The 23,766-nt window shown below is 40.0% G+C and overlaps 1 pseudogene; it reads right to left on the bottom strand.

The window, feature by feature from the left end:
- Positions 1-21,374: 21,374 nt before the first annotated feature.
- Positions 21,375-22,872, bottom strand: LOC103276660 (annotated as a pseudogene).
- Positions 22,873-23,766: the final 894 nt, after the last annotated feature.

Consider the following 23,766-nt stretch of genomic DNA (forward strand, 5'->3'; position numbering starts at 1 on the left):
CATGGCTGGCATCAAGAGTGAGCGGCTTGAACATTTAATCAGGTTCAGGTAACAGGTAAGGACTGGTTCCCCGGCTGGGGAAAAACACAGCAAATATTTTGGATTAAGCCATGTGTGCCGTATCTTGCTGGAGCTTGCAGGCCCTCGGAGGCTCTCAGACGGCTCTTAATTAACTGCTGGAGCCAAGTAGGGTAATCTTGTGAATGCTGTTGCTTTTGCTAATCTGATCCAGCCATGCTCAGGGTGGGGTGAGGAGCTGGCCTTGGACTTGGGGGATGAGTGGGCAGGCTGGAGCATGGGAGGAGCTTGGTGGCCCAGTCAAGCTGGGACAAAGCTCAGAATGGCCAACCTATTGGTCAGGCAAAGGGGCAGACCCTTTCTTCCAGGCAGAGAAAGACCTTAACTCCTTGGCTTGGGAAGGAGGGACCCAGAAAGCTCTGCCACTAACAAACCCTGAGAGCTTGGGCCGATTAACCCCTTTGAGCTTCACTGTCTCATCAGTAAAATGAATCGCAGGATTGCTGTGGGAGTCAAACGAGATGAGGACGATGCTGTGTGACACGGACTCTGGGTCCTGCCCTGGGAGGTCACTGGTCAGTTGGGCCTGCCAGCACTAGAGGCAGTGTTGACCCTGGCATGGGGGGGGGCAGACAATATCTAGGGTGGGAACATGTTCCTAAGGACAGAACTAGCTCTGGGCCCCAGGGCCATCCTGGAGTGAAAACGCTGGGGTGGTAGTGGGGCTACAGTGGCAGGGGCCATCTCCCTAGCTTCTCTGCATTTATGAAACCGCTCCTGCAGAGTTCAGTCAAGCTGGGACCTGAAGAGGAAAGGTTCCTCCCTACCCAGTCATAGGCCCTCAGTCGATGCAAGGGGACATTTCCCCTGGCCCTGGCTCTCTGTTGTGCCCCATTCTATTTTCATTGCCCCTGACATGGCTCGTAATCTGTCTATACGACCCTGTGGAGGTCTGAAGTTAGAGCACAGGGGGATTAGAGCTACCTGGATATCTGGAAGGAAACACACACAACACCTCAGTTATCCTTGCTGCCTGGGCTTCCCTAGTGTAGCTAGGTCACACCTTGGTTCCCACTAAGCTCTTTGCTGGCACATTTTCCTTCCAAACCTCTCTCCTGCCAAGAGGCTTCCATGAGCCATGGGATAGAGACCCAGAATTCCTGGAGACACCTCTGGCATGGTCCCTGTCACATTCTGTCCAGGCTATCCTCAAGGCCTTGTAAACAGGTACCAGGTCTTTAAGGCAACATTGAATCTCTAGGACAGTGATCACCTCCTAATACGTGTTTGCTGGATTGAGCTGATTTCTTTACAATGTAAGGGTTGAAGCCACAAAAGGGAGAGTGACCTGACCAAAATCATATTCTAGTTTAGCAGATTTTGGCTTAAGTTGTCTACAATGACTCCAGTGCTGTTTCCCTAAACCTCACAGCTTCTCAGGTTGGGTCAGGTATAGCCTGGATCTCATTGCATTTTTACTGGATTGAAGAATTTCTTATTAATGACTCAGTAGGATCAGCACCAGTCAATTAGCAAATACTCCTTGAACACCTCAGTGTGAAGGAAATAGATAGAGAAGATAGTAATTTTTTATAAATCTCAAACTCAGGTGTACAGAAATGTAAATTTGCTTTTTCCTTATTTTTCAATAGATCAACAATCATATTACATAAAAGCAAAGCAACATAAAAAACTCTAACAAGACATCTTGCTTCTATTTTATTAGTCTTTTGTGCATCCTTTTAAAATATAACCACATGTGAATATATATTCTTATTTCTCCCTTTTTGCATAAAACATAGCATGTTGCATTACTTTGCACCTTGCTTTCATTTCCTTTTCATATTATTATGTAGAGAGCTTATCATTATTTTATAGCTGTAGAATATTCCATTACTGATTAAACCTCTTCCTATTGATGGATACTTTGCTCCTTCAATCTTTCCTTATTATAAACAAAATTGTAGTGAATAATGATGTGCATATGCCACTTTGCATGGGTGAAAGTAGCTGACAGGAAAAATGATCAGAAATGAATCATTGGGATAGGGGGTAACTGCTTCTGTAAGTTTCATAGATGTTTGCAAATTTCCCTCCTCAGGGCTGTGACAGTTTAGGCTCCCATTAGCCCCAGTGAGTGTGCCTACTGGCTACAGCTTCGCCAGCAGTGTCAATTCAATCCCTGTTCAGAAGCCTCCTCCCACCTAATTGTAGAGACAATCGTAGTTGAAGCTGGGTAAATTCATTCATTTACCCCGGATTTTTCTGGGATGCTTTAGGATCGAACTTCATGAGTTCAGGAGTTTCTGCCTTCCTTTTCCTTCCAGGGCAGCATCTGCCTAAAATCACAGCATCTTGTTTCTAACATTCTCCATCCTCTTTAGCTTCCATGGAGAGGCTGATGATTTCAACACGGCCACCTCCAGGCAGTCAGCACAGGGCTATGTCTTCCTCTTCTTTGTCTTCCTCTGCCTCCTCCTCCTCCTTTTTCTTCATCCTTCTGATCTCAGGTGTACAGGGGAGTGGGGAGGGCAGACCTGGGGAATTCTAATCCTAATCATAATCTTTGGATCATGCCATACTCTCACCACAACCCACTTGTATTTAGTTAATTATTTCTAATAACGATTAAAATAATTAGTTATTTTATGAGATGCCTGCTGTCAAAGATGAACTAAGGCAGACACTAGTTAAAGTGGTAAGGACAGATTTTAATCAGTAATAACGATTGCAGTAGGAAAAAGAGTCCAGTGTGACCTGAACTTGGATTTGTACGGAGGGGATTATTCATTTTAAAGAGAGAAGGCGGGTGCAGGGAGGGGACAAGTGGGGGCTCAGTTGAATCAGGAAAGTGAAAAATGACGGCGAGTTCGTCAGTGTCAATGTGATTAGGCCAGCTGTGTCTGCTGGCTGGCAATTATCGAAGTTAGAATTCTATCCTCCCACAGAGACAGGGAGGCAGAAGCCCTATCCTCAGGTGTTGGCTGGAACAAACAGTACTTTTTTTTTGGCAGCCTTGAGTTTTCTCAGGTCGGTACTTTGAAGGGGAGTAGAGCCATCCTAGGGAGGTGGCCTTGAGCTGCTAGAAACTATGTTAGTGTTTGTTCAAGTCTTTATAGACAAAGACGGAGACCCAGTTGAAAAGAGGGCTCTGAGGAGCCTGGCTGGAGTTTGGTCTGAGAGTCTTTGTCACTGCAGACCCACTGGGGTCTCCAGTCATCAGTCCCTGCCTCTGCTTCCTTCTTGTTCTGACTGTGAGTCACCGGGAATACCCTTCTAAGGAAGAGAGAACAAGTTCCGATGCTCTCTGAGGCTCTCTAGTGCTATCTCAAGCAGATAATGGCCCAAATTTGAGAACAACCACACTGAATCAATCAATGAGCAGTGACATGGGACCTGCAGAATGTGTGAGGCAAGGTCTCTATTCAATAAGAGCTACCAATCTGATCAGGAAAGCCCTGATGGGCCCAATGACAGATACATGAGCTACACTAGAGAAGTCAACTTTACCAGTTGCTCATCTCAACATGGATCAGAGACTTAGGGAAAGGAAGAATGTGGGGAGACAGTTATGCAGAACCTGTCAGAATGTCCTCCCCATAGACATTCTAGCTCCATACAATCAGAGCTCAGCTCACCACCATCCTCCTCACAGATGCTCTACCGTTTATGCTCCTTATTTCAGGGCGTGGCAGTACACCTACCTGACGTTATAAGGTAGAAACTTAGAAGTAGCCCTAGCTTACTATGTGGTATGTAGTAAGTCCTCCATTCATATTTCTTTTCATTCACTTATTCATTTACTCATTCATTAATCCATTATAAAATAAGAGCTTACCCTTTAGGGAGACAATATAGAATACAGACAAAGAACATGGGCTCTGGGGAAAGATTATTTGGGTTGGAGCCTCAGCTGTGCCACTTCCTGGCTGCATGACCACGAACAACCTGCTTGGCCTCTCTAAGTCGCAGTCACATTATCTGGAATATGAAAATATTAATATACCTTTCATATGGCTTTTAAAAATATTAAATGAGATTAGCCCCCATGTAAAGTCTTCATAAAGGGCCAAGCCTGGAGTTAGCACTTCATCGGTTTGCTATTTATTATGATGAAGGCTAGCAGCCACCATCATTGTTTCTGCTGTTGTCATTTAGCAGGCATAGGGTTAAGTGCCATCTTGCCCTTGCACCAGGGAGTGTATGTTTTCCCTTCTCTAGGGGTGTATGTTTCTCCTTAATAAAATCATCCACTGGAAATGGAAGCCAACAGGAAGACTTGAGCCCTGAAAAAAAAAGTGAGTTCCTCTTAATTCTCCCTTATAGATCCATGGAGGGAGGGCTTCTGTCTGAACCTTCTCAATGCAGGGAATGGAGCCTCAACTCCTTACCTTAAATGCCCCTGTGACCTTGGGCTACCTAATCCATGCTTAGGTTGACTTTGGCTGCACTTGTGCCTCAGCAGACGCCCCAGCCTCATTCCCACAGAAGGAGGCCAAAATATGGTCCCAGATGCATTGTGGAAATATTCACCTTGTGCCAAAGGGAAAGGATGTGGTCTAGCTTGTGTCTGGTCAATTAATGAACTTGAACAAGCCAGTACACCTGCAAGTGCCTTTGCTGCATTAGATAAACTCTGGTGCCCGTTTATGCCTTATTCCACAATTATTTGAAGGGCTTTTGGGTTGACCTCCATAGAGAAGGTGACTCATCTCATCAATGAGGTTGGTGGCTGGGAGACAGGGGTAGAACCAATGTAACAGAGCATAGATACTTTCAGTCAAGGTATTTTTTCCATGTCATCCAATTTAGTCATCATGGCAACTATAAGAAGTGTATTATTAGTCCCATTATATAGATTAGGAAAGTGATGTTTAGTGCAATGAAGGACCATATCCTAGTTCATGGCAAGGTATGAACACCTCCGTCCCCCATATTTTATCTTACCGCAAAGTCTATGTTCCATCCACCACTCCATGCTGGATAATATAACTTGAAAAAACAACGGAGAAAAATGGAGTCAGTATAGCCCTGTTCATGAATTTCACTGAGGTGGTTTAAATGAGTTTTGTTAAATTAGAGTCCAAGGTGAAAAAATGATCAATGGTATAAAAATTCTAGTTCATTTTGTTATTTTTGGATGACTTGGCATCGTGAGAGTAGCTATATCATCTTAATGAGCCACTGAACTTTTTAGTATTTCAGTTTCCTCATTTGTGCAATAGGAATAATGATATTTATTACCCAAAATACACAAATCATAACTCATGATTTCGTCTGATGAATTATTATAAAATGAACTCACTTCTGGGTAACTACCACCCATATCAGAGATAGAACATTATCAGTGCTCTTTTTTTTTTTTTTTTTTTTTTTTAACTGGGAAGAGTGTTTATTTTAAACAATGCTTTTCCGGTGCGCCATCAGTACTCTTAATTACCACCTGCTTCCTTTCTAGAAGTAATCACTTTCCTGAACTCTACAACTATAGATTAGTTTTGCCTATATATAAACTTTATATAGATGGATGATACAGTATGTATTCTTTTGTGTTTAGTTTTTTAAACATAGAAAGTAGCATTTGTATTTTTAAAAAGGTCGTGGGCTGTTTCCTTGTTAAACTCTGGTATGTTCATGTGGCTCTTTGGGCTATGGCTACCATGTTTCCTGGCTTTGGCTACCTCCCCTACCTTGGTGAATTTTCTCTCTCTCTTTCTTTCTATTTACTTTCTAAATAAACTATATTTTCCAATAAAATAAAAATACCTTGTTTGTGAGCTAGATTTTATTACTGCATTAGTCGTTTATTGATTTTCATTGCTGTATAGCATCTTATTACATAACTACACCACAATTTATACCAGTCTATTACATTGACTGATTATTGAATGGTAAAGCAATTTGAATTCCTGAAACAAACCCAACATGATGTGCTGTATTATCCTTTTCTATATCACTGAATATAGTTCAATAATACAGTAAGTCCCCTACATATGAACAAGTTCTGTTCCAAGAGTGTGTTCATAAGTCCAATTTGTTCATAAGTCCAATAGTTAGCCCAGGTACCCAACTAACATAACCAGCTATATACTACTGTACTGTGATAGGTATATAATACTTTTCACACAAATAATACATAATAAACACACACAAAAAAGAAAAATTTTTAATCTTACAGTATGGCAATGTACAGCAAACACATGAAAACATGTGATTGGACATGTGAATGCAAGTTCACATCTTTGAAAGTTCACTACTTGAAGTTTTGTATGTAGGGCACTTACTGTAAATGTTTCATGCTGCCTGAGAAGAATGTATATTCTACAGTTGTTGTATGCAGTGTTATATAGGTGTCAATTGGGTCAGGTTTATTATTTGTGTTTTAAAATATTCCATATCCTTACTGTGATTGTGGATCTATTGTTTATTTTTTCTTATTGTTCTGCCAAATTTGTTTTCTATATTTTGAATCTTTGCTATTAATGGCATATAAGTTTAGAATTATTATATTTTCTTGGCAGATTAACTCTTTTGTAACAAAAGTTTATTGTCATTATGAAATGCCCCCTCTTATCAAATAATGTTCCTTGCCTTTAATATTAATATGGCTACACCCACTTTCTTTTGGTTAGTGTTTTCATAAGCTATACCTCTTTTATTTTTTATTTTAAATCTTTCTGTAAACTCATATTTAAATTGTACAGCATATATTTTTTATCCAATCTCTTAATCTTTGTCATTTAATTGAAATATTTAGGCTTTGTACTTAGTATAGTTTCTGATATATGTGGAATTACATCTATTGTTTTATCTTTAGTTTTCTATTTGTCTCAGCTTCTATTCTTTTTCAATTTTATTGTAGTATTAAATATGTCCACAGATCGATACTTCTTTCTTCAAAAGGTAGAGCTTAATTGTCCTTTCCTTGAGTGTGGCCTAGACTTAGTGATTCATTTCCATAAAATAGAATAAAGCAGAAATGACGATGAGTAATTTTTAAAGACTAGCTTATATCCCTAGGACACGCAAACAACTGTATAGAGAGACATTTGTGGCAAGAAACTGAGGTCTCCTTCCAAAAGTCTTATAAGGGAGACATCTCAAAGTAGTAAGTACATTTCAAAAGTATTCACAAGACCGCCAGAGAATGCCTGAAATCATAGATAATACCGAACCCTATATATACTGTTTTTTCCTATATACACATACCTTTGATAGCTTACTTTATAAATTAGCCAGAGTTAGAGATTAGGAGCAACAATAAAATAGAACTATTATAACAATATGCTATAATAAAAGCTATACAAATGTGGTCTTTCTCTTTCTCAAAATATCTTATTGTGCTGTAGATCTCAGCAACCTCAGCATACTATTTCTTAATTTTCATATTAAGTTGAAAACTCACTTTTTCACTTAAAGAAAGTACTTTATGGTTTTCCTTTTGCTTATTTGAATCGACAGGATTACTACTCTTGTGCTTTGGGGTCACTATGAAGTAAAATAAGGGTGACTTGAACACAAATGTTGAGATAAGATGGCAGATGATCTGGTAATGAAGAGGTTCACAAAGTGATTAATAGAAGTGTAGTGTATACAGCATGGATACACTGATAAAGAACTGAATCGTGTCCTAGGTGGGACACAGCAGGATGAAGTGAGATTTCATCATGCTGCTCAGAATGGTGTCCAATGTAAAGCTTATAAATGGCTTATTTCTGGAATTTTCCATTAAGTATTTTTGGACTGTAGTTGACTACAGGTGACTGAAACATCCGAAAGCAAAACCTTGTATAAGAGGGGGATACTGTACTTCATCCTCAGTCAAGCCCTCATGTGACTGCAACCCTGGCTGGCATCTTAGTAGCAAACTCATGAGAGACTCTGAATTAGCGTCCCCTACTTAAGCTGCTTCTGAATTCCTGATTCCCAGAAACTGTAAGACAGAAGTAGAATGTTTTGTTAAGTGCAAAGTTTGGGGCTAACTTGTTACAAATCAGTAGATAGCTAATACATATTTATTGCTTCATGTGGAGTAACTATTTCTTGTTATTCCTTTACTCACTTCAATGTTTGTTGGTTATACCTTTTTTATTCTTTTAGTGATTATTCTAGATTATAACATGTATCTTTGAAATGAAAATTAAATGCAAATTAGCACTTTAAAAACCACTCATGAACAATGCAAAGACCATAGAGTAATTTAACTAACTTTATTTCTTCCTTCCTACCTTTAGGAATATTTTAATCACATATTTTAATTCTCTCTCTATTCTTTAAACCTCACTAGACATTTTCGGTGTTTCACACCCTTGTCTTTTACCATCTCCAATGCTCTTCATTTCTTCCTACATTCATTGTATGCTTTCATATGAAATCATTTTCCTTCTGCCCAAAGAACTCTTTATAATTTTTCTGTATTGCAATACTATTGCTGATAAATTATCTATTTTTATTTGTCTGAAATTGTCTTTTTTTCTATCTTCATTTCATAGTGCATCTTCACAGAATAAAGTTATAAGTTTGAAGTTATTTTCTTTCAACACTTTGAAAATGCCACTCCATTATTCTCTAGCTTCTGCTTTTTTTGCTTAGGCATAATTTGTCAGTCTTTTTCATTTTTAAAGATAGAATCAAGGTTTCACTCTGTTGCTCAGGCTGGAATGCAGTGGTGTGATTGAACTCCTTGAACTCCTGGGCTCAAGTGAACTTGCACCTCAGCCTCCCAATTAGTTAGGATGACAGGTGCGTGCCACTATGTCCAGTTAATTTTTTTTTAGAAACAAGGAATTGCTATGTTGCCCAAGTTGGTCTCAATTTTCTCAATTTTATTGCAGTATCAAACTATGGCCTCAAGCAATCCTCCTGCTTTGGCCTCCCAAAGGCTGGGATTACAGGCAAGAGCCACTGATCTTAGTCAAGTCTCAATCTTTTGGTTGCTCCTTTGAAGATAATATGTCTTTTTTCCTTTCTCTTGCTGATTTTGAGAGTTTTTTAAAAAAAATTTGTTTCTGGTTTTCAACAGTTTTACTATAATGCACTTAGGTATAGTTTTCTTAGTACAGTCATGTACCATATACTACATAACCACATTTCAGCAACAATAGACCACATATACAACAGAGGTCCAATAAGATTATAGTAGAGCATAAACAGAAACTTGATGTATGGCACTTGATATTGGCATTGCAGATCATGTGGAAGAAATGATAAATATTCAGTAATGAACTGGGACATTTTTTCCATATGAAAAAACATATAAAGAAAAATATGTATACCATTTAGATTTGTATAAGTATATTATATGATGTTCGTACAATGACAAAAATCGTTCCATAATGCATTCTCAGAATGCATCCGTGTCATTAAATGACACATTTACTTCTTTGTTGTTTTTAGCACTTCTTAAGCTGTGACTTGTTGCCTTTCATTAATTGTGGAAATTTCTTGACTATTATCTCTTTGAATATTGTTCCTACTTATTATCTTATTCCTCTTCTAAAATTTTGATTACATGTATATTAGACCTTTCACCACGTACCTTGCATCTCTTACATTCCTTTTTGTATGTTTCTGTATGTACCATTTAAAAGCAGAACAAAACAAAACTGTGTTTCAGTCTGGCTATTTCTTCTGACCTATTTTTTAATTCACTAATTCTCTTTTCAGCTGTGTCTCATTTACCATTAAATGTATTTCTTAGGTTCTTAATTTCTGTTTAAGTATTCTTTAGTTGTAGAATGTTAACTTTTTTTTCTTTTTGTAGGTTCAAGTTCTCTGCTAAGAGTCTCCATGTAGCCATCCAATGTCCTGGATTTATTAATCACATATATTTAAAGTTCATGTCTAGTAACTCATGTGAGACTGTTTCTTTTATCTGTGATTTCTCTTGGCTTTCTGTTACTTGTTCATGTCTCCTGGTAAGCCAAGTAATTTTCAATTAAATATCAAACTATGTGTATAAAAAGTTGTTGAAATAATAAGGCAATTGGGTTTAGAATAACTTATCCATGCAGGTACTGAGGTGATTATATTATGGGTTTCAGTTTTGTGAAGCTGCTTTCCCAAACATAGCTCTGTGAACATTCTAACTGCAAGCCTGGGCTCCTTACCAGCAATTTTCTTCCTTAAAGAATCCTTAGCTACAATCTTTGTTCCCGTACCACCTTCTATAAAACTAACAGAAGTTTCTTAGCTTCTCAGGATCTTTGAGAGACAGAAAATTCCTTGAGGAGAAAAATGTCAGAGTCCCATGTCAGATTTACTTCATTTCTCACCTTCTTTCCTCCCTCCCTAGGATCTCCCTTTCTTTCCAGGATATTGGTTCCTTAAATACCTGTTACTTTCATTTAATGTCTTCACACATACACACATACACACACACACGCTTTGAAGTATTTAAAAATTGTTCTCTGTGGGAGTGTTAATCTGCAACACACTATTCCACAATCACTGCAGGTATAAACATTTCAAAATCTACTTTTCACATTCCAAATGCATACCTCTACTTAACTTCAGGTTAGACAGCCTGATATACTTCTGAGAACCAGGTCTATGAAAATATAGATTGTGCTTATAATTTCAGCAAATGCATCAATTTAAATGAAAAGTATCTGTTTAATTTCATCTTCCAGTTTTATTCTTCTTTTTCATTTGTTCTACAGTCATCTTAGTCTGTGTAGAAAATACTAAAGCTGTTTGGAAGTTCAGATTTGAACTCATGTTTAATATAAAGGTGTCCAAAAAACATAAGGTAAATATTCAGAGACTGTGACTGTTAAGCAATGCAACCTGGCCTTCAAGCTATACATAATTTTGAAGCCATTCTTAATACTTCAAGTTCTGGCAGCACCTAGAAAAGTGGTGTTCTATGAGCTCCTGATTTTTTCCTGATGTGATGTTCTCTTGTGTTAATGTGACCAACGAATTTTGAATCAGAGTTATGGCATTTTCAGAATGACATTATGATGGCTCAGAACCGTATCCTTTAAAATTCAGCTCCATTAAAGGAAGACTCTGAGCATTTTAACATGTTGGAAATTGAGTTGACTCCTCTATTAAAGGCATTTTAAAAATACAAACTGTAGGACTCAGTGTTAAGACAGAGATGGAGAGACCCTAATGGGCCGTTCTGAAAGTACTATCCGTTAAATGGTAAAGTACAGTATGTCTTAAAGTGACAAACCCAAGAGCTGAAAATGACTCTTTGATCTTTAAAAGGCTCATAAACAAGGGCAGTGTACTTGCAAGCCTATATTTATATATTCAAATATTGGGAGGAAATCCAAGCAGAGTCTCAGGACTGCAGGAGTTTACAGTTTAGACAAAAAGAGGCCAGGGAGGAGAGCAATTACATCAAACTTTTTACAGCATGAAGCAAGATTTCTTCCCTCCTTATTAACCAATGAACTAGAATCTTGGTAAGGGCTTGTTTTCTAAGTGGGGCTTGAACAAATCATTACATAGACATGAGGTATATGTGAAGAAAGAAAGAGACAATTGAAACCAAAGGAAAGAATGTTTTGTTTCTGAATTAAATGTGTGGTTGTACCATCATCTTTTGCTTTGATGAAGGGTCTCCAACTGTCTCTTACTCCTCAGTGCCACCCACATATACATTTCCCCCCTTTGACACTGAAATCATTAACCACATCTGGAGGGTTAATCTATGGACAACATGCCTACATTTTCTGTTTCATGGAATAGTTCGAGAGAACTCATAAATGACTGAGGGGTATGGTAAGGGCTTTGAGGGTGGTTGTTAAGAGACATTCAAAGGAAGTCAAATAACTATGTGACTTACATCCATGAATACTTTTAGTCTCAACAGTATGCTGGTATTTTCTCTTCTGAGTCAAATAATCCAGTGCTTAAGAAGAAATAAATTATACCTTGCATAAAAGAATCACAGGCACTGGAATAAGGGCTCTGAATTGTGGTGCCAATGACAGTTATTTCCTTTTTTACCTGGTTCCCCTGGTGACTATAGATATGCACTGGCCACATGACAGGTTAATTTATGGAATGCCAAGCGGATCTGTGGACCAGAGCAAATGCAACTGATCCAAACTGAGTTCTGGTCATATTTGCAGTCTACCTGAAACAAGCAATAATAAAGTAAATATGCATACACACACCACCTAAGCAAATATGTAGATTTGCTAATATTATTATAATATTAGCAATTATAATATAATAATATTGCTAAAATATGTAGATTTGCTAATATAATAGATAAGCAAATATATAGATATCCTAAAATCTCTGATGTATTCCTCTCACCATCACCAAATGTAACCAAGTACCCTAAATTGTGTGTTAATCATTTCCCCAGCTGTCTAAATGTCTATGAAAATCTCCTTAAAAAATACACTTTTAGTCTTGCTTGCTTTTGAACTTTATAGATGGAGTCATAGTCTATGGATACTTCTGATTTTTTTCACTATAATTTATCTTGCTATATACAATGGCAGTTCATTCCCTTTTATCACTATATACTAATCTGTTGTAAAGATGTGGCAAAATGTATTCATCTATTCTGTTGTGACCAGTTGGATTGTTTCCAGTTTTTGTTATTATAATCAGTACTGCTGTAATCATTTGAACAAATCTTCCAGTATGCATGAAAAGAAGTTGTGAAGTATTTTTCTAGTGGTGGAAATACTGAGACTTAGGGTAATTGTGTGTTCAGCTTTTTAGGAATAATGACAGATTATTTTCCAAAGCGGTTATATTAATTTTCTACTCCCACAAGCAAAGCGTGAGAATTATAATTGCTCCTTATCCTCTCCAATATTTTCTATTGTCTTCTGTGTTAGCTTTTTTACTTTTATTTACTATGAACATTTATTATTTATAATAGTTAAATGAAATTGACATTTAAAAATCTGTACCTTACAGATGTGAAAGCTGAGATTTAGAGATTTCAATTCATTTGACTAGGTTTATGGATTATAGATTTATAGATTTTGCAAATATGTCATGTGTAGCAGGGAAATCATATCACCCAAAACCAATTCATAGAAAATCTGCCTAGTAATTGATACCCTAATGATCATTTCTCTTAAAATTCACCTCTTGAAAGTTTTGCATCTGTTTGGAAACCTTTAATGTGAAACCAAATAGAAAGCAACCAGAATTCAAGAAAACAGAATTTTAAAAAATTAATTAAAATTTGAGAAAAGTGTCTTCAGAGAAACTGGCCAAAGAGTCTTCCATTTATTCACAAGGAAAATATGGACACCTGTTATGCTATGTTCTGAAGGTTCATGTACCCTCTAAACTCATATTGAAATCCTAACCCTCAAGGTGAGTTTTAGGAGGTGGAACATTTGGAAGGTGATTATGTCATGAAAGTAGAGCCCTCATAAATGGGATTAGTGCCTTAAAATAGAAACCTGAGGAAACGCTTTCACCCCTTTTCCATAGAAGGACACAGTAAGAAGCCAGCAGTCTTTAAGGCGGAAGAGGGTCCTCTGTAGAATTCAACCATGTTGGCACCCTGGTCTTGGTCTTCCAGCCTCCAGAACTGTGAGTAATTAATGTCTGTTGTTTATAAGCCATCCAGTGTATAGTATTTGGTTACAGCAGCCTAAACAGACTAAGACAACACCCAAAATTTTTAAAAATCATTATCCATGAAACACGTCAAATTCAATGACTAGCTATCAAAGACTTTTTTTAAAAGTCAGAAATGTCCTTAGATATATTGAATAGTTAAAAACGCAGGATGGTGAATAAGGGTTGCATATGGGAAGGAATACAGTAACCATGAAAGCTGGATGGAACTTCAAGGGAACCTAACTATTCCAACAAGCTGACCCAGACGTTTTTGGGTTATTACAAGCATAGGCCAGAATTGGGGTTGAGCTAACAGTGGTGGTAATTCATCGTAGATTCTGGAGTTACCCTCCTGCCTCCTCTCACTTCTGTATTACTTTGTGGTTCCTGAATACCCTGAAAGGCCCTTAGGAACAGAAGGAATCAGAATCTGAAAGAAGATAAAGCACTTTCTCCATTGATTAGTACTTCTGCCAGAAATGACTTACAGAAACCATTTATGTGTACATCAGTTAGGTTAGGTTTGTCTGCAATGACGGAGAACCCCACATATGAGTGGTTTATGTGAAAGATACGTGTTTAATTTTCTTCCATGTAGGTGAATCCTAGGTGGACCTAGGTAGTCTAGATCTGGGATGGGCACTCTACGAAGACATTGGAGCAGGCTCCTCCTAACACCATCTGTTTGCCTTGGAATGCGATGCTCTTGCTCTATCACTCCTTCATTCTAGGTAGCAGGGCTGGGAAAGGGAAGAAGGAAAGGGCTCAAAGCATGCAAAACAACTTTCTTTCAATAAAGTTTTCTGGCCATATCCTGCCTTCATTTAGATCACATTGGCCAGAAATTTGTTACATGGGCCACTGAGCTGTAAGGAGACTGGGAGGTATTTTTTTTTTCCAGGCAATCATGTCTCCAAGGGAGTCTATTAGCCTCACTAAAGTTCATGAATGGAAGAAAGGTATAGGTATTTCAGCCATACCATACTATTGTTTTTGCAGGTTTTAACATGCAGGGCATTCTGTTTGACAATCAAAAGCAAGGCACACATAGGCTTATTGAAATCCTTCCTTCATTCTTTGGTGCCAGCTGGTGTAGGGATATGGCAAGGCCAACACTCAGACCACTGTGCTGTGGGTCATCCTGCACATAGGCAAAAAGGTCAAAGGAAGAGGAGGTTCCTCACCTATTGACATGGACAATGAGAACATGGGGAGGGAAGTTCAACAGTCCCCCTTGCTTTGCAAAGGGTCAGATCTAGATCACCGAGTACTTGCCAGGAGATGGAATATTGCCTTCCTGTCAGACCTATGCACAAGGCTCTCCAGCAGCATTCTTAATGAGGGTGGGTCATTTCTTTTCAGCTACCGTAGTTTTCCCGAGAGCATTTCCTATAGTTGGATCTGGAAGAAATCTTGAAGAGCATTTAATTCAATCTCCCCTTCTTCTTCAGACCAGGCTGGGGTCTCTGAATACACTTGCCCCCCATCAAATATTTATCTAAGAATAACTATTTCATTCTTCTAGTTGCTCAGGTCAAAAATCTTTCTTTCTCACACACCATATCTAGTCCATCAGCATTTCCTGTTGGCTTCACTTTCAAAACAGATTCAGAATCCAACCAGTTCTTATCTCCCCTGCCGCAATCATCTCCTACTTGGATCTCTCAGTTGGGTGGGTAAGTGGGAACTGAAATCCAGCCTCATTTCACTCACTGAGCTGTGTGCGTTTGCTCCAATGCTATATCCACCTGGAAGAGAGGGCATCTTTTCCCAAGATTTCCTGTAGACTAGCGACTTCTCAGTAGGCTAGCTCATACCATTTCTCTGCTCAACAACCTCTTACTCGGAAGAAAAGCCAAAATCCCACAGTGGTGGCTTTATGTGACTTGGCCTGGCTCCTCTGTGATGCCATCTCCTTCCGCTTCAGCCACATTTTGGCATTCAAGCAAGCATCTGCCTTGGTACTGTACACATACTATCCTTTTACCTAAAATGGCTCACTCCCCCGGCATCCTTTCAGTTTCTTCACAGGGAGCCCGTCCCTGGATCCTAGCACCCCATCCTGGTGTGTACCATCTTCCTTACCCTCCTTAGCCACATCCCCATCTGTCGTGGGTCGAATTCTGTCCCTCAGAAGTTATTTTCAAGTCCTAACTCCTAGTACCTGTGAGTGTGACCTTATTTGAAAATAGTCTTTGCAAATATAATCAAGTTATGATAAGGTCATACTGGATTAGGGTGGGCCTCATCCAATGACTTATATGAGCAGAGATATTGGGACATGCAGACACCCAAGGGAGAATGACTTAAGGAAGGAGGCCGAGATTGGAGTGAAGCATCAGGGCAAGTGTCTTAGTCCATTTATATCATTATAACAAAATACCTGAGATTGGGCAATTTCCAAATAACAGAAATTTATTTTCTCACAGTTCTGGAGGCTGGTATACCCAAGATCAAAACACCAGCAGAAAAAAAAAAAAAAGAGACAAAAAAGAAAAAGAAAAGAAAAAAAACACCAGCACATTTGGCATCTGGTAAGAGCCCAGTCTCTGTTTTTAAGATGGTACCTTGTTGCTGCATCCTCTGGAGGGGATGGATGCTGTGTCTTTACATGGTGGAAGAGACTAAAGAGAAAAGAAGGGCCTAGCTATTCTCTCCAGCCCTTTATAAGGCACGAATCCCATTTATGAAGGCTCCACTCTCGTGACTTAATCATACCCTAAAGGCCCCACCTGTTAATACAGTCAAGTTGGTGATTAACTTTCAACATATGAATTCTGAGGGACACATTTAAATAATAGCAGCAAGGAACACAAAGGATTGAAACAACCACCAGAAGCAGAGAAGGAGAGAGGCATGCCTGGAACAGATTCTTCCTCAGAACCTCCAGCAGGAGTCAACCTGTTGACACTTTGATTTTAGACTTCTCACCTTCATAACTGTGAGACAATACATTTCTGTTGTTTTAAGCCACCAGACTTGTGGCACTCTGTTATAGAAGTCCTAAGAAACTATTACATCATCTAACCTACAATATATTACTTATTCACTTACTTAGGGTCTGCCCCCCATTAGGAAGAATTCTCTCTGTTGTTTATTGTTGTGTCTTTCGTGGCTGGCATGGTGCCTAGGACAGAGCAAACACATTGGAAAAATGAAAAGAAGGTCACTCAGCTGGACCTTGTGTGTGGAACTCACCACCAAATGTAGTTCTTTTCTGCTGCATTCTCTGTCGCTCCCACCTACACGGGTGACTGACCCATCGGTGACAGAGGTGGTACACACAGTTGGCACAGGCACATTTCACATAGTTGTCTGAACCCTGTATCTTCTGAAGCTGCTGACAGGATAGAGCCTCACAAATCATCTTATTTTTATTTTAGAGTTGTGGGGTACAAGTGAGGAATTACTACATAAGTAAGTTGCAAGCAGGTAAAGTCTGGGCTTCTAGTAAGCCCTCTCTTCCCCTGATATAGAGCTGGTACCCAGTGTGTTGCCAGACTGTCATATTAAATGAATTATCACAGATCTTATTAAGTCTTTCCCACCAGAGATGTGGTTCTTTTCTCTGAAACTATGACTTAGAAAGAGTACAGGTTATTCTAGGACATGGTCTGGGTCTTACTCCCTTTGGAATCCTCAGTAATAGACAAATAGAAAGCACTCAACACGTAGTTGTTGAGTAAGTTACTGAAAAATAATAGCTTATATTTTCTGAGCACTCATGAGTTCGCAGGCACTGTTCAGAGAAATGTGCTTCCATGCAAGTTCACCTTACAATAAACTTGTCATCTCAGTTTTGCAGATCAGAAAGGGAGACACAAAGACATTTTGTAGTTTGCCCAGAGAACCCCAGCCAGTCTGTGGTGGAGTTACAATTTGAGCTCAGGTAAGACTCATTCTCCTGTGCATCACAATCTCCATGGATGATAAGGTTTCATTGCAAGGATTCAGAATAGCAACTCAGGGTGAACACAGTGGCTCATCGGTTACATTTGTATTAAGTGAGAAAATTATGCATGATTCTGAAACAATTTCCTTTTCTCTTTCCTATCATTTTATAAATTTTTTCTCTGAGTAAATGTCCCCCACTGATGATATTTTGCTTAGGAAACATGGCATTTCATTTGCATTCCCTGAGCACACACTGACTGAAGGGGGAGAGGTGCTAGGTGACCGAGGCAAGCCAAACAGGATTAAAGTCTGATGAGTCACCAGGTGGATAATCTACCTTGAGCACTTGAGAGGGAAGTGTTGAGATCACGTCCCTTCTCATGAGGCCTTTCTTTGGGAAACAAAATAGATGACAAACAAACATACTGTTGAACACTACCATCAACTCTATGGCAAGTGCTGTACCCATTTCACGAAGAGGAATAAAGCAAAGGTGAGGCATGGGTCAGTGCCAGACATAGGAAGGGAATGTAAGACTCCCACACAACACTCTAGAATCTCTTAGGAGAACCTCTGAACCTTCTCATGTCTGTGATTCGATTAGTTTGCTAAGGCCTTAACAAAGTACTACAAACTGGGTGGCTTATATAACAGGAATGTATTATCTCACCATCCTGGAGGCTGGCAGTCTGAGATCAAGGTGTTGGCAGGGTTGGTTTCTTCTGAGGGTTGCGAGGGAGAATCTGTTCCAGACCTCTCCCTCTCACCCATGAGAACACGCAGTATTCTGATGGTTTGCTGACAATCTTTGGCGTTCCTTGGCTTATAGAAGCATCACCTCAATCTCTGCCTTTATCTCTACTTGGTGTTCTCTTGTGTGCGTGCTTTTGTATCCAGACTTCTCCCTTTTGTAAGGATACTAGCCCTGTTAGATCAGAGGCCCACCTTACTCCATAATGACCTCATTTTAACTAATAGCTGCAGCAAGCCTATTTCCAAATTAAGTCACATTCTGAGGACATGGGGGTTTGGACTTTAACATATGAGGAAATGTATCCTTGGGAGAGCACAATTCAACCCATCACAGTAACTTTGTCCCTCTCTCCGTTTTGGCAGAATAATGATGCTGTGCAAGAATATTTCTAAATGTCTACTGTCTGGAATGGGGACACATCTAGTACCGCTTTGGATTATGGTTGAAATACAGCAGGTTGGGTTTAGGAAGCAATTTGGGACCGTGACTTAGAGAACAGCCAGTAGACTTTCACAGGAATTTGAACCCAGAATTTTATCCCAATGACCTTTTTCCATTGCATTCAGTGGCCAGATGACCTGGGCCTTGCCAGCCTGCTCCTCTAAGCAGTGGATCTAACGGTATATGCTTGTGTGTATTGCACATGTGTATACTGTATGCGTATGCAAGTGTGTACACATAATGTTGGAGACAGAAATAGCTCTGAACACTGTCCCTTTATTGCCCTTCAGATATTCTCAGCTTGATTAGGTGCAGTGTTTCTTAATTTTCACTCCCTAACATTTTCATGCTTTTTCCCCCAAGTGCATATGCAAAGAGTTTCACCTCAATGTCAACCTGGTCATCTTACCACGATTCCAAGGAGACAATGTATGCTATTGGTTCATGTCCTCTGTCTCTCCAGATTGCCCTTCTCCTTCTTGGCATGAGACTTCCTACCTGTCTTTTGAAACCAAGTGTCATCTATTCATTAAAGTCCTTCCTGACTATTTCAGCTGGAGTTTCATCCGTGCCTTTCTGGAGTTCTTTATACCTATGTTATGGCCCCCCATGCTCTATGCCTTGGTGGTTTGTTTACCTGACTGTAAGACTGTCTATATAATTTATGGGCCTTGTGCAAAATGAAAATTCAGGGTCTCTTGTTGAAAAAACTATTGAGAATTTCAAGAGGGAGGAAGCAGAACCAGAAACTAAGTGTGGGATCCTTGCAGAATGTGGTCCATAAAGTTGGCTTTGCCTGCCTGCCTGGTTCATGGATTCTGAGCATCCTCAGTGCCCCAGTGCCCATCACTCAACAAATGTTACATGAATATGTGAATCAACTAATGAATATAAGAATAAGCTTTTGATGAAAGGCAGTCATTTTTTTTCTCTCTTTAAAGGCCACTGACTATATTATTTTTCAGTAAAATGAAGGGGAAAAAAATGTGTTGACCCGAATTGATTTGGGGGTGGAGAAGGGGGCCTATTAAGAGCAGGCCATTTCTTTAAAAAAAATTATTTTAGAATCAGGGGGTACATGTGAGGATCTGTTGCCTAGGTATACTGCATGAAGGGGAGAGTTAGGTTCCTGAGGAGCCATCCGCCCCTCCACCTCTGCAGTGGTGAGCATAGTAGCCAATGAGTGGTTTTGCATCGCTTATTCCCCCTCCTTCCTTTAACAGCACCCATGTCTGTTGTTCCTATCCTTGTGCCTGTGCATGCCCAGTGTTTAGCCCATTTATGAGTAAGAACACGCAGTATTCAGTTTTCTGTTTCTACAATAATTCGCTTAGAATGATGGTCTCCAGCTGCATCCATGTTGTTCCAAATGATGTAATTTCATTCTTTATAGTAGCTGTGTCGTATTCCACGGTGTATATGTACCACATTTTCTTTATATGGTCTATCATCAGTGGGCACCTGGGTTGGTTCCATGTTTGTACTATTGTGGATAGTGCTGCGATAGATATCCGAGTGCAAGTGTCGTTTTGGTAGAACGATGTATGTTCATTTGGGTATAGTCCCAGAAGTGGGATTACTGTGTCGAATGGTAGATTGATTTTTAGTCCCTTGAGAAATTTCCAAACTGCTTTCCACGGGAGTTGAACTAGCTTACATTCCTACCAACAGTGTAGGAATGCTCTCTCTTCTCCACAGCCGCGTCAACATCTGTTTTTGTTTGTTTGTTTTTTGAGTTGGGGTCTCACTCTGTCACCCAGGCTTGAATGAGACGCATGATCATGGCTCGCTGCAGCCTCAAACTCCTGGGTTCGAGCAGGTGTATGCCACCAAACCCAGTTAAATATTTTGTTTGTTTGTTTTGTTTTTGTAGAGACAAGGTCTTGCCATGTTGTCCAGGCTGATCTCCAGTTCCTGGGTTCAAGCAATTCTCCCACTTCAGTCTTCTGAAGGGCTAGGATTACAGACCTAAGCCACCATGCCCAGCCTGTTTATTGTTTTGTTTTTTTTTGAGTTGGAGTCTCACTCTGTTGTCCAGGCTAGAGTGTAGTGGCACACTCACAGCCATCCCAGTGTCGACCTGCTGGACTCAGGTGATCCTTCTGCCTCAGCCTTCCAAGTAGCTGAAACTATAGGCATGCACTACCACGCTTGGCTAATTTTTTGATTTATTGTAGAGATGAGGTCTCGCCAAGTTCCCCAGGATGTTCTCGAACCCATGGGCTCAGGCAATCCCTTTACCTCGGCCTCCCAAAGTGCTGGGATTACAGACTTGAACCACCGTGCCCGGCCTGTTTTTTGACTTTGTAATAATAGCCATCCTTACTTGTGTGAGATGGTATCTCATTATAGTTTTGATTTATATTTCTCTGATGATTAGTGATATTGAGAATTTTTTCTTGTTTGCTGACCAAGAGTTAGCAAGCCATTTCTTTCTCTTTTGCTCTCTCTCTCTCTTTTTTTTTTTTTGTTTGAGGATGTGCATTTTATTGGAAACTTTGAACACTATTCAGCCAGAACATGTCTTCAATCAAGGCTTTGTAGAGCCTACACAGAAGACTGAAGGTTTTTGGTTTTGGCGCAAGGAGAGGGACAATACCAGAGGATGAGTGCTTGGTGTTGCCAAAATGACCCTTCGCAATGAATGCTCTTCAGCCAGCTTATCAGCTTTTGCCACAGCTTCTTCAATGGGTCCCACCATATTGAAAGTCTATTCTGGGAGATGGTTATATTACTGACCAAGATCTGCTGGAATCCTTTGATGATCTACTTCAGGGGTAACAGCATCCCCATATGACTTGTGAAGATCTCAGAAACCTGGAATGGCTGAAATAAGAAACACTGTATTTTCTGCACATGGGACACAATCAGCTTGTCTTCCTCCAGCAGTTCATCCATACCTGGGATGGCAATGATGTCCTGGAGGGATTTGTAGTCCTGCAGGATCTTTTGTATCCCATAGGCAATGTCATAATGCTCAGTACCAATGATGTAGGGATCCATGATGCAGGAAGTGGAGTCCAGAGGATCCACAGCTGGATAGATGCCCAGTTCAGTGATAGCACGAGACAGTACAGTGGTAGAATCCAAGTGGACAAAGGTCATGGCAGAGATGGGGTTAGTCAAGTCATCAGCCGGCACAAAGGACATAGATCTCTTTTTGTAGGGGTGATTCTTTTCTGCATAGTACCCATGTCAGTGGCCAGAGTAGGCTGATAGCCCACAGTGGAGGAGATTCTGCCCAATAAGGCAGATACCTCTGAGCCAGCCTGGGTGAAGCGGAAGATGTTATCAATAAACAAGAGTACATCTTGACCCTCTTGGTCTCTGAAGTATTCAGTCACAGTCAGGTCCATCAGAGTTACCTGGGCATGAGCACCAGATGGTTTGTCCAGTTGATTGTATACCAGTGATGCCTTGGAAATAGCATCTTTTAAGTTGATAACACTAGACTCAATCATTTCATGATATAAGTCAATGCCCTCGAGAGTCCTCTTGCCAAAACCAGCAAACACAGAGAAAACACCATGAGCTTTGGAAACATTGCTGGCTAACTCCATGATGAGCACAGTCTTGCCAACTCCAGCACCACCAAAGAGCTCAATTTTGCACGCTTGGCATAAGGAGTTAGCAGATCCACAACCATGATAGCAGTCATCAGAATCTCCTGCTCCATGCTCATTTCCATAAACTCAGGAGCTTCAACACCAGTGGGAGCAAACTGTTTGGGTTTGATGGATCTTCTCTCATTAGTGTGTCTCTCCAATGACATTCATGATTCTGCCAAAAGTCTCAGGACCAACAGACATTTTGATTGGTGCACCAGAGTCCAGGACTTTCTGGCCTCTAACCAAACCTTCTGTTTTATCCATAGTGATGGTCTTTACTGTGCCCTCACCCAAATGCTGGGCTACCTCCACAACCGGCCTGGTCTCCCTACCTGGCACTTCCAGGGCATTTTGGATGGGAGGTAGCCACTCATCAAGTTGGACTTCCACCACTGTACCAATGGCTGCCACGGTACACCCAGTGGTGGTGCCAACCTTCAGCTAAGAAGATGTTTGCACCACATAGTCTTTGGCAGGCTGGATCGCTGCTGGAGTGACTCACAGTAAGAGCTGAGCTTGCGGTGGCAATACTGAAGGGCTGAGTCCCCTCAAGGCCCTGAAGGCCAAGGAGGCAACCACACAACCCACAGGACTCAACATGGCGGAGTCCAGGTGGAGGCTCTCAAGTCACTTTATTGTTTCTATGTTACCCCAGTTTTAGCATCATATTTTATAAGCATTTTATGCTTTCAGTTATTTTGTAAACTTTTCTGTACATCTGGTTTTGCTAAGTTTGTTTCTATTTATTTCTCTTACTGAATAGTAAGTTCTCTGAGGGCAGTAATTTTTAAAAAAAATTCCACAGTACTTAATATAGAACCTTGTTAGTTGGGTTCAATAAAAATAATACATTATAAAATGAATTTAAACTTTTCTTTTTAAAAAAACTTTTATATTCAGGAGGATACACGTGAAGGTCTGTCACTTGAATGTATTGCATAATGGTGAGCTTTGGGTCTCATATGTACCCATCACCTAAATAATGGACATTGTACCCAAAGGCAGCCATTTTGTGAGAGAGACACTGTAGCTTTTAATTGCCCATAGAAACCCTCACAGAATCACTGAGGTGAGAGAAAAAAAAAGTGACTGCATACAATTATTTGTAATAACAAATAATCATACTTTGTATGCATGTAAGACTTTTTATCTTCAAAACACTTTTGAAACAATAATTAATCCTTACAACAGCAGTAATGCAATTGAAACTGGAGGGAGAATTTGAGGTATGCAAAATTTAATTACCAATATTAAAATTTGGCACATAACTAACCTTCCTCCTACTGGAGCAGTAAACACATTCCATACCATCTCCTCTCCCTCTGAAAGAAATGAACATGGGAACCTAGTTCTTTATATTAGTCAGGAAGGAGACAAAGTTATCTGCTGAGAAACCCCAAGGAATGGGAAGGCATATTTATGCACGTGGGGAGGGGGAGGTGCATTTATTCCCTTCTGAGATCGCTTAAGATTCTGGGAGTTGGAATTCTGAGA

The sequence above is a fragment of the Carlito syrichta genome, unplaced genomic scaffold (genome assembly GCF_000164805.1).
Source record: "Carlito syrichta isolate Samal-C Ts95f unplaced genomic scaffold, Tarsius_syrichta-2.0.1 Scaffold316292, whole genome shotgun sequence".
Lineage (NCBI taxonomy): Eukaryota > Metazoa > Chordata > Mammalia > Primates > Tarsiidae > Carlito > Carlito syrichta.